Here is a 15335-nt window from a genome sequence, read left to right on the forward strand (position 1 = left end):
AATGAAAACTAAACGAATAAACTGTTCAATTTTGAGAAATCATTCGATAAACATTTTATATTTGATTTGATTAGTTGTTAGGAAATTGAGCTGCTGTTCACCACGTTTGTAAAATTACTATTCGAACCCTGCTAATACTTCGTTCTACATAGACTCGCTATTGCTCAATAACTATGTCTAGACGCGATTCAGCGATGCGGCTGGAAGACACGAGTGTCGGTTCACGAATGTATGGTTGTGTGGATTAAAATCAGACATGGATCGAGTAAATGTGTTCATTTATTTATAAAACGACAACCAACACCCAACGTGTCCCCGAAGGATCCGTCTGGACAAGGCTGTTGCGGCGGAAAGCAGCCGGCTGGTTTTTCGCTCCCGGAAATGAATCATGCATAGTATAAATAAACTACAAACTTGGCTTGTCAAATACATGAGCTGGAGAATTGCAGTTATACAATCTTCTACTGTATGCATATATTATGAATGCATTTGTCTGAAAGAGAAAAGTATAACACGTTATTGGAAAACAAAGCAAGATAGCACTCGGGCGTTTAGCGGAAAAGAACATACATACTATTGTGCCACCTTTCAACTACCATTTTAAGAAATAGCTGCTACAGGCACGACGACAACATGCTCTGCCAACAATGTAGCCGTCAATGTATCTAATCCATGATTCCTGGTGGTCATAGAGGGGTGGTGCTATAATACCAACGCGGGAGAGCAAGTGGTTTGATAGTAAAGTTGCGAGTAAACGCAATTGCGAACGTTCTGTGGTCATATCATAGACAACATGCATTTGAGCTAATTGGCAATGCTAATTTTTACGTTCAGCAAAGTGGCCTACATGAATGGATATTGTTGTAAGTCTGTAAACTGTGAAACAACTCAAGTAGCCAACAAACTTTCGCGGACAATCAGCTGAAGACCGAGAAACCTGGTGGAGACATACCAATGGTTCGCGACATTCAACAACTGGAAGACTGCGGAGAAATTTCGCCATCTATACTTTTCCTTGGAATATTCCGCGAGCACATGGTCAGAGAATCGACAGTAGAACCGAAATACATGGAAATTTTTCCACAACAACTTCCTGCACACCTTCGCGAGCTTCACGCACAAAGGGCCGATGCTGTACTAAAAGCCCGAGTGTACTTCCCGCGGCACTACACAGCGAATGAGCTCTACACGAATGAGCTAACCCGTCTGTTCCGCCATACCGACACGAATATGTCTGAGGTAAAGAAAGTTCGTTTCCTCACGTGGGGTGTAATACAGAAGCTCTCCGCCTAATTACTTCAGGAGCTACGTAACCAAGCCTTCTTTTACGTTTCAATCAATAGACAAAATCGCACAAATCTAACGAAAAATGTACCAGCGTCGCCTTAAGCAGTTAAGAAGTAAGAACGGAAAGGAAAGGAAAGTAACGGATCACACAGTGCGCCACGGTTCATCCCCAATAGAAACATACCCACGCGAGAAATAGCCAGCAGCGTATTCAAACCAAAAGAAAACAGCAAAAAATTGACTAAGAAAAACGCAAACGAAACTATATAATTAAGTAGACGAGCACACACAATTTTTACTACGACAAGAAGGGCCCCTTAGGAGTACGAAATGTAGTAAAACATATTCTTACGCGAACGAATGAATAATAACTAGAGACCATTTACAAAGTGTATTTACAAAGGATAATGAAGCGCTAGCCAGTTCAGCCGACAGCTAGAGAGCCAGAGAGCGTTCGTTGCCTTCGACAGGGCCCCCGCGTGCATCGGCCACAAGAAACACGCAATATGCATGTATCATTATCCCCCGCCGCCGGAAGCACCGTCCCGGCGCGTGTAAATATCGGTGATAAAAGGAAAGTAATATGGTTTGAGGCGTGCGACATGCACAACGTCAGTGGAATTCCAGGCAGATGCGGCACTTGTACTGACTGGGGCGATTTCGTACGTAGCTAAAGTCACGGCGCGCAGCACTCGATATGGGCCTGTGCACCGAGAGAGGAGTTTTTCTGACAGGCCAACGTGACGAGTCGGGGACCACAGGCGTACCAGAGATGCAGGCAAAAAGTGGACATCTCTGTGTCGGTGATCGTACAAACTGCCGTTGCTTCTCTTGCCAGGTCAGGAAGCGAGCGCGGGCAATTTCGCGTGCTTGTGCTGCCCTGGTGATGGCGTCAAGTGCATACTCCCTGGTGTCTGCTGCGCGGGTGGGAGGGATGCGTCCAATGGCAATGTACGTTCTCGGCTGAACAACAGAAAAAACGGGGAATAACCAGCAGTGCCGTGACGCAAAGAGTTATACGCAAAAGTGACATAGGGTAGGGCAAGGTCCCAATCAGTATAGTCGGCCGAGACATACTTTGCAAGCATGTCTGTTAGGGTACGATTCAGACGCTCCCTGAGACCATTAGTCTGTGGATGGTGAGACGTAGTCAGCTTGTGCTTGTTTGAGCAGGACTGATGGATGTCGGCGATTACTTTAGAAAGAAATGTCCAACAACGGTCAATGAGCAATTGGTGTGGAGCGCCATGCTGCAGAATCACGCTGCATAAAAGAAAATCAGCGACATTTGTGGCGCAACTTGTTGGAAGTTCTCTGGTTATGGCGTAGTGCGTGGCGTAATCTGTCGCGACAGCGACCCACTTGTTGCCAAATGCGGATAGAGGGAAAGGGCCAAGTAGGTCCAAGCCAACGCGACAGAACGGCTACAAAGGAATGTCGAGCGCTTGAAGGCACCCGGCAGGAAGCGTCGATGGTGTTTTTCGGCACTGGCATTTCTCACACACCGCAACCTATTTCCGGATGGAGCGAGCAAGGCCTGGCCAAAAGAAGCGTCGGCGAATCCGGTCGTAGGTGCGGGAAACGGCAAGGTGACCTGCCGTTGGTAAATCATGAAGTTCTTGGAGGACAGCTGACCGGAGGTGCTTAGGAATGACGAGGAGTAGGGCAGGACCGTCGAGGCATACATTGTGGCGGTATAATACACCATCCCGGAGAACAAACAGGTGAAGGGACAAATCACAAGACGAAGATTCCAAGCCATCAACGATGGCGCGCAAGGCGGCATCACGGCGTTGCTCGTTGGCAACGTGTAGCAGCTGAGAAACAGAGAAAACACAAGCGTCGGCATCGGGGTCAGGGTCGGCGGGTGGTTCATCCATTGGATAGCGTGCTAAACAGTCTGCGTCTTGATGCAATCGATTCGACTTGCACACTACTTCATAGGAATATTCTTGCAGCCGCCGAGCCCAGCGACCAAGCCGGTCGGTAGGATCCTTGAGTGAGGAAAGCCAGTAGAGCGCGTGATGGTCCTTGATTACAGAGAATTGCGTGCCATAGAAGTGCGGGCGGAATTTGGAAACCGCCCAAGCGAGATCCAGGCATTCATGATCTGTAATCGGATAGTTGCGCTCCGCTGCTGTGAGGAGGCGGTTAGCGTAGGCGGTAACACGATCTTGACCCTGTTGGCGCTGCGCTAAGGCAGCTCCTATACCGTCACCACTGGCACTGGTACGTACCTCTGTAGGAGAGGACGGGTGAAAGTGGGCCAGTAAAGGCTGCGGGGTGAGAATGGTGGTGAGCTGGACAAACGCGGCAGTTTGAGCGGGGCCCCACGTAAACGGCACGTCCTTCTTCAGAAGATCAGCAAGCGGTCGGGCAGTCGCTGCGAAGTTTTTAACGAAGTGCCGGAAGTAGGAGCAGAGTCCTACAAAACTTCCGACTTCTTTGACAAACTGAGGTACAGGAAAAGACGTGACAGCACGAATTTTCTCCGGGTCTGGTGGAATACCGGAAGCGTCGACGAGGTGGCCCAGCACTGTAATCTGCCGACGACCGAAGGGACAGTTCGGTGAATTTAGTTGCAGCCCAGTCTCGCGGAAGTCTTGAAGAACAGCTAATAGGCGCTCAAGGTTTGTCTCAAATGTAGGTGAAAATACGAGAACGTCGTCCAGGTAGCAGAGGCATGTTGACCATTTGAACCCTTGAAGTAAAGAGTCCATCATACGTTCGAACGCTGCTGGGGCGTTGCATAGACCAAATGGCATAGCTTTTAATTCATATAGGCCATCAGGAGTGACGAACACGGTCTTCGCTTTGTCCTTTTCATCCACAGAAATTTGCCAATGACCAGACCGAAGGTCTATTGATGAAAAGTAGTTGGCACCGTGGAGACAATCGAGGGTGTCGTCAATGGAAGGCAAGGGGTAGACGTCTTTCTTGGTAATGCGGTTTAGATGACGATAATTTATGCAGAAACGCCATGTGCCATCTTTCTTTTTGACAAGTACCACGGGTGACACCCAAGGGCTCAACGAAGGTTCAGCGATACCTTTGGCAAGCATCTTGTTCACTTCATCTTGATAACCTTACGCTCTGAAGCAGAAACCCGATATAGCCGGCGGTGAATAGGACTGGCATCACCAGTATTTATGTGATGCTGAACAATTGAAGTCCGGCCCGATTGGCGATTGTTGAGGTCGAAGATGTCGTGGTAGGAACCAAAACGCGGCGCAGAGATGCTGCTTGTTGAGGCACTAAGTCCGCAGCAATAATGGAATGAAATGTGGCGTCAGGGCTAATAGCATCCTGTTGACATGGTGAAGAACCTGAGCAGACGTCAACTCAAAACGTCGTGACGTGGTCATCTCCATTGCACGCAGCGTTGCAACCGATATGTCTTGTGGTACAACTTCCTCTGTAAGGCCGAAATTGACGACGGGGAGACGTGTCCAGTTATCGGCAATGGTGGCGACGAAGTGGGGCACAGTGATATCGCAAATTAAAAGAACATCAGGAACAGGTGTGGTGACGTAATCACCATAAGGCACAGGAAAAGATGATAGCAAATCGATGAAAATCAAGGCTTTAGGTGGCAGGCGGAAGAAGGCGGTCATACTAAAGTTGTCGGCAGTTCGGCACGAATATGCGCAAATAGAGGAAGTTTGAGGCAAAAGGTACCGGCAGAACAGTAGATCAAAGCTGAATGCCCCATAATAAAGTCGAGACCGAGGATTAGGTCATGGGGACAATTGGTCAGCACTGTAAAAAGAACAGGAACGAGGCGGTCGGCGATAGTGATACGGGAAGCACACATTCCAGTGACGTCAACAGTGCTACCATCGGCCACACGTACGGCTCGAGTAGTAGGAGGCGTGAGAACCTTCCTCAGTCGACGACGGAGGTTACAACTAATTATGGACAGCTGGGCTCCAGTATCTATTAACGCCGTGAAAGGGACACACCGTCGACGTGAACATCAAGTAAGTTCCGGTTTGTTGGGAGCTTCAGTGGAGGATTTCTACACGACGAAGCAAACGCAGCACTACCCCCAGGAGCTGCATGGTCTAGTTTTCCGTCCGCGAGAGTCCATAAGTGGCTGGCGACGAATAACGGCACGGCTGGGGCGACGGAGACCGATGGCGCTGAGGTGACGGTGAGCGAGCACGACAACTGTCATTGAAGGTTACGCCTGAGGCAGGAGGCATACGGCAAGGCGAGTAACGGCACGGGTCGGCATATGGGCGAGGAGACGGGGAAAAGAAGCTCGAGTACGGCGACGTCCAGGAGGTGTAGCAGGGGCGAGTGACGTGGCAAATGCGGAGGCAACGAAAACAAATGGGCTTGTCGTCCGGAGTTCTCCACTCGGCAGGGTTGCGCTATCTGGGAGGCGAATACCGATCGCTGTGAGTGGTAGGTGTCGGCACCGGTCGGACGTCAGGTCGGGAGACGGAGCAGGCAGCAGGAAAACTGAGGTTGGCAAATTCTTTCCGCACAGCTGCCTGGATAATAGAGATCGCTGGGGCTGGTTGGTCAATGGTGGGGTCAAGTGGGCTTCGATGGAACGGCGCAGGACTTGTAGCCTTGAGCTGGCGGCGAACAATACGGGTGACGTGCTCATTTAAGGGTGCTGAAATGGTAAGGTCGACGCAAGACGGCGTCGCAGCCGTGTTAGGGAGCCGGGAGAACTGTCGAATGACGTGGCAGCTTTTGGTGAGCTCAAAGCGACGGAATTCCTTGACAATGACATCAATAGTGGACACATTGTTGAAGACCAGCATGTTGAAGGCGTTGTCCGCAATCTCCTTAAATACGTGGCCGATTGTCAACTTCGGCTATATTGTCGTCACCTTTCCGGCAAAGAGCGAGCACATCTTGTATGTATGAGACATACGATTCAGTAGAAGACTGAATTCGGGTAGCAAACTCTTTTCTAGCAGCCAGCTGCCAACCGGCGGTATTTCCAAACAGGTCGGTGAGCTTCTCCTTGAAAGCATCCCAGCTAGAAATCTTGTCCTCATGTGCCCGGAACCAAAGGCGGAGTTCCGTCCAAGTAGAATAGGACATTTGCTAGCATAATGGTAGGGTCCCAGCGGTTGTTTTGGCTAACACGTTCCTACAGGATGAGCCAGTTTGCAACGGCGACATTACTTTGGCCGGAAAATATGCCAGGATAGCGGGGGTTGGTAACCGTAACGTACAGGGTTGGTGGGTTCGCATGAGTAGAAGCAGACGAAGTTTTGTCACTAGGAGCCATTACGGAAAGCAGGACGGTGCGGCCGCTTCGGAGCTCCGTGGCGAGGACGGGGAATGGCGCGCTCCACCAAAATGTTATGAGAACGAAGGAATAAGAACTCTGACACTATTTACCAAGTGTATTTACAAAGGATAATGCAACGCTAGCCAGTTCAGCCGACAGCTCGAAAGTCAGAGAGCGTTCTTCGTTTTCGTCAGGGCGCCAGCGTGCATCGGCCACAAGAAACACGCAATATGCATGCATAATTATGTACGAAATTAGTAGTAGAACAAACAAAAAAGTAATTTTTATTTCCACGATTTATTCAAGGCACGCAGTCTTACAGTTCATGCATTATTTTTCTGGAAAGTGAGGTTAGCGCTGCCGTGTGAATAATTTTGGAAATATAAATGTTGGTATTTTAGGTAAAGGGAACTTCCATGCTAGGTATTTGGTAGGATGGCGCTTTATTTTCGTATATTGCCCTGAATAACGCTGTTGTAATCGGTCGTGCTGAATATCCCAGGGAGCAGTAGTGTGGTAGCAATGTTCCATATGCCGCGTCACTTCGTTTTTGAGTTCATTGCGGATATACAAGTCGAGTTTAAGATTCTAAATCTGTGTAACAGCAAGCCATTCGAACTTGATAAAAATTGGGCCAGTGTGATCAGTGCGTTTAAGTCTTCCAATACAGCCGAATGCCCTCTTCTTGTAAATAATTATCAGTTTAGTTACTGTGATCCCCTACGTGCACTCGATTTCATATACGGTAAAGAAAGTTGCCAGGTAATATAGCCTTGATGTTTTTTTCTGGTGGCAAGAAAGTTGGTAATATATGCGCTCAGATTGATAGGCGTGCAAGGATAGGTCCAAGAGCAAGTGATTCGGCTTGGACTGTTAAGCATCTTTTTAAGTATACTCATTATACTTCAGGATGGGCGTATAAGGTACCTTGTCACTGTAGCAACGTCTACATCCGAGAGACTGGCCGCTGTGCAAATATCAGGCTACGTGAACATGCCAATTCCTTGAAGGGAAAGATGTCGACACATCTTGCCAGCCATTGTCGTGATTGCGGCTTCGCGCCTTCTTTTGAGCCTGTCTTGATTATCGTAAAACGACGTGATCAGGATTGCTGAGGCATACAACACAGTGGAGGACAAGAACAGTTGTACATGTCAGCCATCAATTTCCTTCCCACACGCAGCAATCTGCTTCACTGACCACTCGTTTGTGTATAATGACTTTGCAATGTAATCCACATTACTTTTAGTACTGCTGGTTAAATATTCTTTTCTTCAAATAAAAAAAAATGTCAGTTGTTAGACCAGCGCTTGTCCTGTCCGCTTTCGCGTGTTTGGTTTGTGTGTGCTCTGCCCGAGAATAGATGCTGTTGTTGTCAGTGGTGTCTTACGTTACTGGCGGTCTCGACTGCTCCTGACGTATTAAGAGATCTGGGCGGTGAGGCGCGGGCAGTAATACTTTTTTTCGGTATTCTGAAGAGCATGCGGGAAAACCTGAGGTTCACAGCGGTTGGATATTAATGTGGGGGGGGGGGGGGGGAGGGTGCATAATCTGTGACCGTAATGATGATGTCCCAATGAGAAGGTATTTGGCGCTGATTGCGGTGAAGGTATTCTTCAGCACGTCGCTTAGCAAGGCGAAGATAGACAATCCGCGCCAAAACGCGCTTGGGACAAGGCGGTATATCTTTCAAAGTGCTCAGCCAGGCTTCTTAGATCGAACTCCAGTCGCTGCTACTCGGTGAGGCCATGGGCGCTTATTATTTCTAAAGAGATATCGTGATCTTGCTCGTCTTGCGGATACCGGTCGATGAAGGCGTTGGACAGGTAGTCGCCATCAGGGGGCGTTCGACCGGGTTTTTATGTCACGGAGGCTCTACCATATTAGGAGTCCTAAAGGGTCCTCTTATTGGACTAGCCAACACAATGCGTAATGGTCGCTTACAATCTTGAAATGCCTGCTACATAGCTAATGGCAAAATATTGTGGTGGCCCAAATTATTGCAAAGCATTCCTTATTTCTTGTATAAGAATTGACTTCAGCTTCTTATAGCAACTGGCTAGCGTAACATATGACACTTTATAGCCAGTGTTTGTTCGCAACTAGCACAAATGCACGAGGCCTACGCTGCTTACGTCGGTGTAGATTTTTGTATCTGCATTTTCGTGGCAATGGCCAAGTACTCGTGCGGATTGCAGGAGTTGTTTCAGTTCTTCAAGTTATTTGAGTTCTTCAAGTGCTTCAACTTCGGGCGTTTTCCGTTTGAACTCGAGCTCAGTTTTCGTGAGAAGAATCAGACGCGCGTAGATACGAGAGAAGTCCTTGGCAAAGCACCTATAGTAGACACAAAGAGAAACCTCTTCATAGCCTTTTATTGACAGGCTGCGGAAACGTTTTCGTTGGCAGCTGTTTTCTGTGTATCGGGAAGGACTGCACACTAGATGAAGATGTGTCCCAGAAATAGGAGTTCTTCCTACGCAAAGGGGCACTTTCTCAGGTACAGGACCAGGGCCAGTCGAGATGACCTGATTACCGTTTATATTGTCTTAAGCAACGTAAGGGGGTCGTCGAAATTGGCGGCAACGCTAACGGCATGCTCCAAGCAGACCGAAAAAGTCTACCATTTCAAGCCTGCCACTATATCAATCGTGCACTGGAACAGTACAGGTGCCGAGGAAAGTATAAACGGCATGACCTTAAACTCATAGAGGCAGTCGCGAGTAGTGAAGGTGGCCCTCTCTCGATCCTTCTCTTCGACTTGAATTTGCCAGCAGCCAGTTTTGAGACCCATCGGCGAAAGGTATTTCGCATTGAATTGCTGGTCCAACGCGTCACCTATCCATTCGAGGGGGTATAAGTTCTTAGTCATTTTGTTCAGGTTGCGATAATCAATGCAGAAGCTCAGAGTTCAATATTTCTTCTTCACTAAGACTGCAGGAGAAACCGATGAACTGTTCAACGACTGGATAATGTTATCGCTCAGAGCTTCATTGAGTTGTTTCTTTATGGTTTCTGGTTATCGCTTCGAAATGCGGTGCCGGCTCTGGTGAACTAATCCAGTGCTATATTCGGTTATTATGCGATACCTGGTAACTGGTCTTCGCCAAATCTTTCCTGATGGCAAAAAGCTGTTCTTGTATTGCCGGGGGACGGCTTTGACCTTCTCTTGCTTCTGTCAGAAAAGAATCAAAATTTTATGGAAAACTGGTTCAGAAGCGTCGACCACCAAAAGTGAAAGTGTCCAAGAGTACAAATGCATCGCTGACTGCAGTAACGTCATTCATGTATGCAATTTTCGTGTCCTTGTTCAGGTGTTCATTCTCAGCGGTAATCTTCGTCGGCACAAGTGCTTTTTGTAAACGAAATTGCGCGATTCTCTTTGCGACGTCAATTTTGCGATCAGGCAGCAGGCGTTGCTCGTTCTCGACGATGACTTTCGTGTATTCTGCTTCTTCTTCGCTGAAGGTAATCATGATGTTGTTGCGAGGCCGGATACTGGTTTGATATTCAAGTAAATTGAAGGCATAGTGATTGAAAGTTCTGTGCAACGGGATCGCTAGCTCTGTGCATAGCATTTTCGATTTGTACTTTATGTAGATGACTGCGCCGCGTTAGCTCTGGCAATCAATTACGAAAATAAGTGACGTGACCAGTGTTTCTGGATAAGGACATCGCAGGGCATGTTCGTTCATGAACTGTTAGCCTTGTGTTGCGAATTCCAGTCGGCTTGATTAGGCATCTCCAGCTTCCCGTATTTGAGCGCCGTCCATCGACCTTTCTTCAACTTGGCAGCACAACATTAATTTATCAGGGAGTAGTCAGCTGCTGTGTCCACTAGAGCAGTGACATTTGGCTGTCGAAGTCGGTGATTTGTGGTCTTGCCTTACAGTCAGAACTCGGCGTCGGGTCCCGGCTACGCCGCACCATTCCGTTGCTGTTTCACCGAGACGTTAAACCTTTATTAGGCGGTGTTTTCCTGGCTTCAAGGCTTCGTTCGCGTGGCTTTTTCTCGCCACTTCTTTGTCGGAATGGAACTTGAAGCCTTATCGTTGATGGCAAAGGACCTTCAGCACTTCAACGGAGAGTAACTACACGTCCATTGGTTGCTGCTTTCCGTTTTCTATATAAGGGGTGACAGACCGGCCCCGCGATGGGTCTGTATACCGTGGGCTCTGAGGTGACATGTAGTGTCCTAGTGATGGCGAATCTAAAGACCGTCGAGGTCTTCCCTCAGTGATGGCGATCTAGTCGGCATTCTCACGTGGTTCTTTGCCTCGCATGGGACTGGGCGAGTTGACGGCGAACCCTCACTGGCTCATCTCGTGGTGTCGATTTCTAATATCGGTTTTTCTAATATCATGCTGAGGGCGACTCCCTAGGCATGCTTTGTTGTTATTAGGGAGCTTAGGCCTACAAAGGGGAAGTTGAGTTGTAAAAGTGGTTTGCTTTGCACTTAGCAGATGGCATCACACCATTGTCACTGATGATGTGTTAAAAATGTGCTATGCTCTACAAGGCTGCATCATTTATTTACTACTCCGCCCTAATACGGTACGTGAGGAGGGTGGGGAGCAAGCATCAACTATCAGATGTCAAGGAGAGCAATGAGGCGTTGTTGTAGCTACTTAAAGGGGGTTCCGATTTACTGCTGGCTAAGGAGGTAGGAAGTAACTGCTCAAAAAGCACATGTAGATGCGAAGTAACCTGTCACAGGCACATACACACGGTTTATGCTCACGCACATGCCAATCAGAGGGACACGTGCCAAGACAAAAGCAAGCAGACGCCAGGTAAACGGCGTGGCACGGATGAAAGCATCTAGAGGGGCTTTCGCCCTTCGTATAAACTAAGAGGTCCTTCAGCGTTCATAGTGCTTCAAAGAATTGCTGAAATAAAGTATACACGATAATACCTGGTACCCTCAAATAATATGAGCCTATGCTAGTTTTGCATAATGCAATATAGCGTGGCTTTTCCGTGTAGATTTAACATCGTCGTGAACGTGTTGATTTGAGTGACACAAGATTTCCTAAAAAATATAATGTGTATTCATCAGCACCGGACGCAAAGTATGGTGAAGATAATATGGACAACATTTTGCGCGCCTGGTCAAACATTTAGTGTTTTGCTTACGTGGTGCTTACCCGTCTTCCATCTTGGTTGCGTCGCTCGCTAACCGTGACAACAGGTTGAGCACTACTCCGCAAAGGGACCTGCAGGGCCTCTTCAGTCACAACATCGAGAGCTGTGGATTGATCGTGCATCAAAATTACAAACAGCAAGGCAACGGCGGTTGCCTGCGAATAGCGCATTCTTTTTGCAAACCTACTTTCAACGTAAGCACTTGAAATATTCGAGGGTTCGTGAGAGCCCATGTTATTTATAGCCTATGTGTACATGCTCTAACAATCGCATCTTGTACTGCGAAGTAATAACTAAAAAATGGATGAATTCCGTTGATAGCATCCATTGTCAGTCTGACTGGAATGAATATATTGTAAGCGGCGAATAGCTATCAACGAACTCAAACAGCAGCATATATTTGAATAAGCTGCTAAAGTTGGAAGAAACGGCCTTTAGAAGAATACACAGCGTAACATGAATTCTTGCTCGAAACCTGAAACTTATATCTATTTTTCTGTAAGATCAGCCACTTTTTTCGTTTCAAAGAAAACCGAACACGGGCATGCGGACCTCTCAAGCATTCACGCTCAAGCATTCAACACTTGTTTGGGCCTTCCACGATGCACTGCAACCAATCGAACAAAAGCGGGAGCTTGTGCTTGGCCTGTTGGTGTATACTTGCTCTGCAATATACCTTCGCGTGTACTTAGTGGAATGTACCTTCGCGTGCTGATCCGGCACAGACACCATTCTTTGTCATCGCTCTGCCACACACCGAGATTGCGGTTTTTCAAGGACTCTATCGCCTCATCAGAATATACAATTTCCTACCGCCTGTATTCCGAGAATACCCTCGATGGCCCAGCCCAAACCTTTTCGTTACGCTCCAGATCCCTGGAATTGCGAAAAGTCATCTGTTGTATCCAATGGTCTGAAGAAACTTACCCTGTTTTACATTTACGCACACTACGGAGGTACTGTACGTGTGTATATAATGGCTCTATCAAAGCATACGCTTGCGCTTCAGCATTTGTCATTACACATATGGTCATTACTAGGAGGTTTCAGCCAGACCATAAGTCAACATCAACTGTCGCAAAACTTGCTGCTCTCCAGGAAGCACTTGGATTTCTCTCCGTGGAGCCTCCTCGCACATGTACGATATTTGCAACTGCAAGCAACCTCTTCATACAGTTTGCTTTGTCCTCAGGCAGGGCCCCTATTATTAAATGGCTCTAGAAATCACAGAACATCTCAAACATAAAAATAGAAATGGCCACACTATCACCTTTCGGTGGATACCTTCACACTGTGGCGTGATAAGGAACTAACAGCAGACGCTGAAGTGAAAAATACCTGAAATAACGCTTTCGATTTAGCCATTCCGTTCCCACGAACAGACGTACAACAATTAAGTATATGCTAACGTTGTCATGCCGTCGTAGTGATTGCATCGCCATCAGGCAGACGCTCTCATGCAGTCGTCGGTATACCATCGTCGTGGCACCATAGTCGTCATAGTATTCGTCTCATTTTTTTATGTCGGCGTCGTGGGGCTCTGGTCGTTACACTATCATCCTAATTTAAAATGGACATCCCATTGTCGTCAAGCTGCTATCGTTATACGGGTTTTGTCGCCCCATCATGTTGTTATGAGCCACATGTCCTGCAGACGAATAACACGTTTCATAGCAGACGAGAAAAAGAAAGAGCCATCTTTGCTGTGTTGGTGCCACTCGCTGCCACTGTCTAAATATTGTACATCAATCTTTTTTTTACAACCCCGGAAACTTATTTGGTGGGGGCCCGGGGAATATCTGAAGTATACTACGGAGCTTCGTAGCGGAGATCTTTTGGATCATACGACCATGTCGACTGGCTCAGCCTCGGCTACCACAAGATCGGTTGTGCTGGCCCAACTCCGAGACACTGGTAGCTTCTCCGGTACTGACTCGACGGAGATCGAAGACTGGTTCGCCAAATATGAGATATCTAGTAAGAACAAACGGTTTGACCCAACCATCATGATGTCTAACGTTATATACTACCTCAAGGGAACGCGCGTGTTTGGAATCCAAACCCACGAAGAGGAACTGGCTTATTGGAACATGGTCAAGCAGACACTACAGGTGATACTCTGGAAAGGCAGGTGGGCGCCAGCGAAACGCCAAGAAGGAACTTTCGCGCCGTAACCAAACATTAACTGAACCATATCTCGTGTACATCCAGGACGTGTTAGATCTAGGTCGGCGAGTTGACGACAAAATGCCCGAAGCCAACGATGTCAGCCGTATACTTAAAGTCGTTAAATTTATTTATATATGAGGACTTCTCGACTGTCGACGACATCTTAAAAGAGTGCCGACGCGTTTAGAAAGCGAAGAGTCATCGTGTCACCGCCATAACCTCAACTGAGGACGTCCAGCCGCCTAGTACTGAAACCTCACGGCGTCTTGTGGGGCGTGAGATTGAGGCCACGTCTCTACATGTTCCTAAGGCCCGTTCATACGGTGAGTCTCGCCCGTCAGTGTGGTTGATCCAAGCCGCCGTGTGCGAAGAGTTGGCGAACGCAGGCATTCGTCGCACCTGTGCTGCAAGTCACCTTGCGGTAAGCAATTTCTTTGGACCTCCCCGCCCACAATGGACCTGTCGCGAATACTGCGATCCAAATCAGTGGCTCACGTTTGCCGACAGGCCAATATGCTTCCCTTGCAATGGTATAGCCCACATTTCCCGCCATTGTCGCTATCGCGCTCGTCGTCACCACGTACCTCCCGGAAGACAGACGGTCCTCTTGATTTCGTTCTCGCAATGACCCACGGCACCCTAATGTTCCTGCCCCGACTCCACGCTACGGCCGCTCGCGATCCCCCCGGGACCGGTGTTCCCGCTCTCCGCTGCCCCGTCACTCGCCGTCGCCATTCGTCGAACTTCAGAAAATTGACCAGTGCAGCTCCCAGAGGTGACACTGCATTAATAATCGAGTCGGAAGTCATGGGTTGACTCTGCCTACCCGACTAAACCTTTTGGACGTTGAAGTGGACCGCGCAATTGTTTTCGTGCTTCTACACACTATCGGTCATGAGCGCTCCCCTTTCTCGTCTCCGCAAGGTTCTTACGCCCACCACGTTGACTAGCGTTCAGGTTGTCAACGGCGGTACAACTTTTGCTGTTGGCATTTGCACTGCGCATGTAATCTTCGCTGGCCACCCGAACACAGTTCTATTCGCCATTGCCCATGATGTCATCCTCGGCCATGACTTCCTGAGCACCCATTCTGCCCTCATTGACTAGTCATCTGGCCTTCTACAGTTGAAACTTCCTTCTGTACCCGGCCTCAACACCGAATTGCCACTCCGTTTATATGCGTCGAGTTTGTACGTCTGCGACCAGCTACTGCGATGTGTGTTACGTTGACCCTGTTTCTGACGGTGACTATGTGATTTTCCCTTCTCTCGGCGCTATTTTGACGTGGTGTGTTGCGTTCCCTCACTCTGTAGAGTCTGTTGCAGATAACCAGGCATGTTTACCTATGCTTAACTTAATAAGATCAACCCCACAATTTCTTCCCGAACGTAGCATTGGGTAGCGTATTACCAGTAGGCCGTTACACGCATGCTACCCTCTGGCCGTAACTATCGACGTTGCACAGGCGTCACCGGCGAGC

The 15335-nt window shown here is 48.2% G+C and overlaps 1 long non-coding RNA gene across 1 annotated transcript in view; it reads right to left on the reverse strand.

Annotated features, from left to right (window-relative positions):
• Positions 1-261: 261 nt before the first annotated feature.
• The window catches only part of LOC129385707 (uncharacterized), a 53443-nt gene continuing 38369 nt past the window's right edge, over positions 262-15335 (reverse strand). Inside the window, exons 5-6 of the long non-coding RNA XR_008613215.1 lie at positions 11689-11789; positions 262-493 (exon numbers count right to left, since the gene is read on the reverse strand). This is a non-coding gene — a long non-coding RNA (uncharacterized lncRNA). The remainder of the gene's footprint in view (positions 494-11688; positions 11790-15335) is intronic.

The sequence above is a fragment of the Dermacentor andersoni genome, chromosome 7 (assembly GCF_023375885.2).
Source record: "Dermacentor andersoni chromosome 7, qqDerAnde1_hic_scaffold, whole genome shotgun sequence".
Classification (NCBI taxonomy): Eukaryota; Metazoa; Arthropoda; class Arachnida; order Ixodida; family Ixodidae; genus Dermacentor; species Dermacentor andersoni.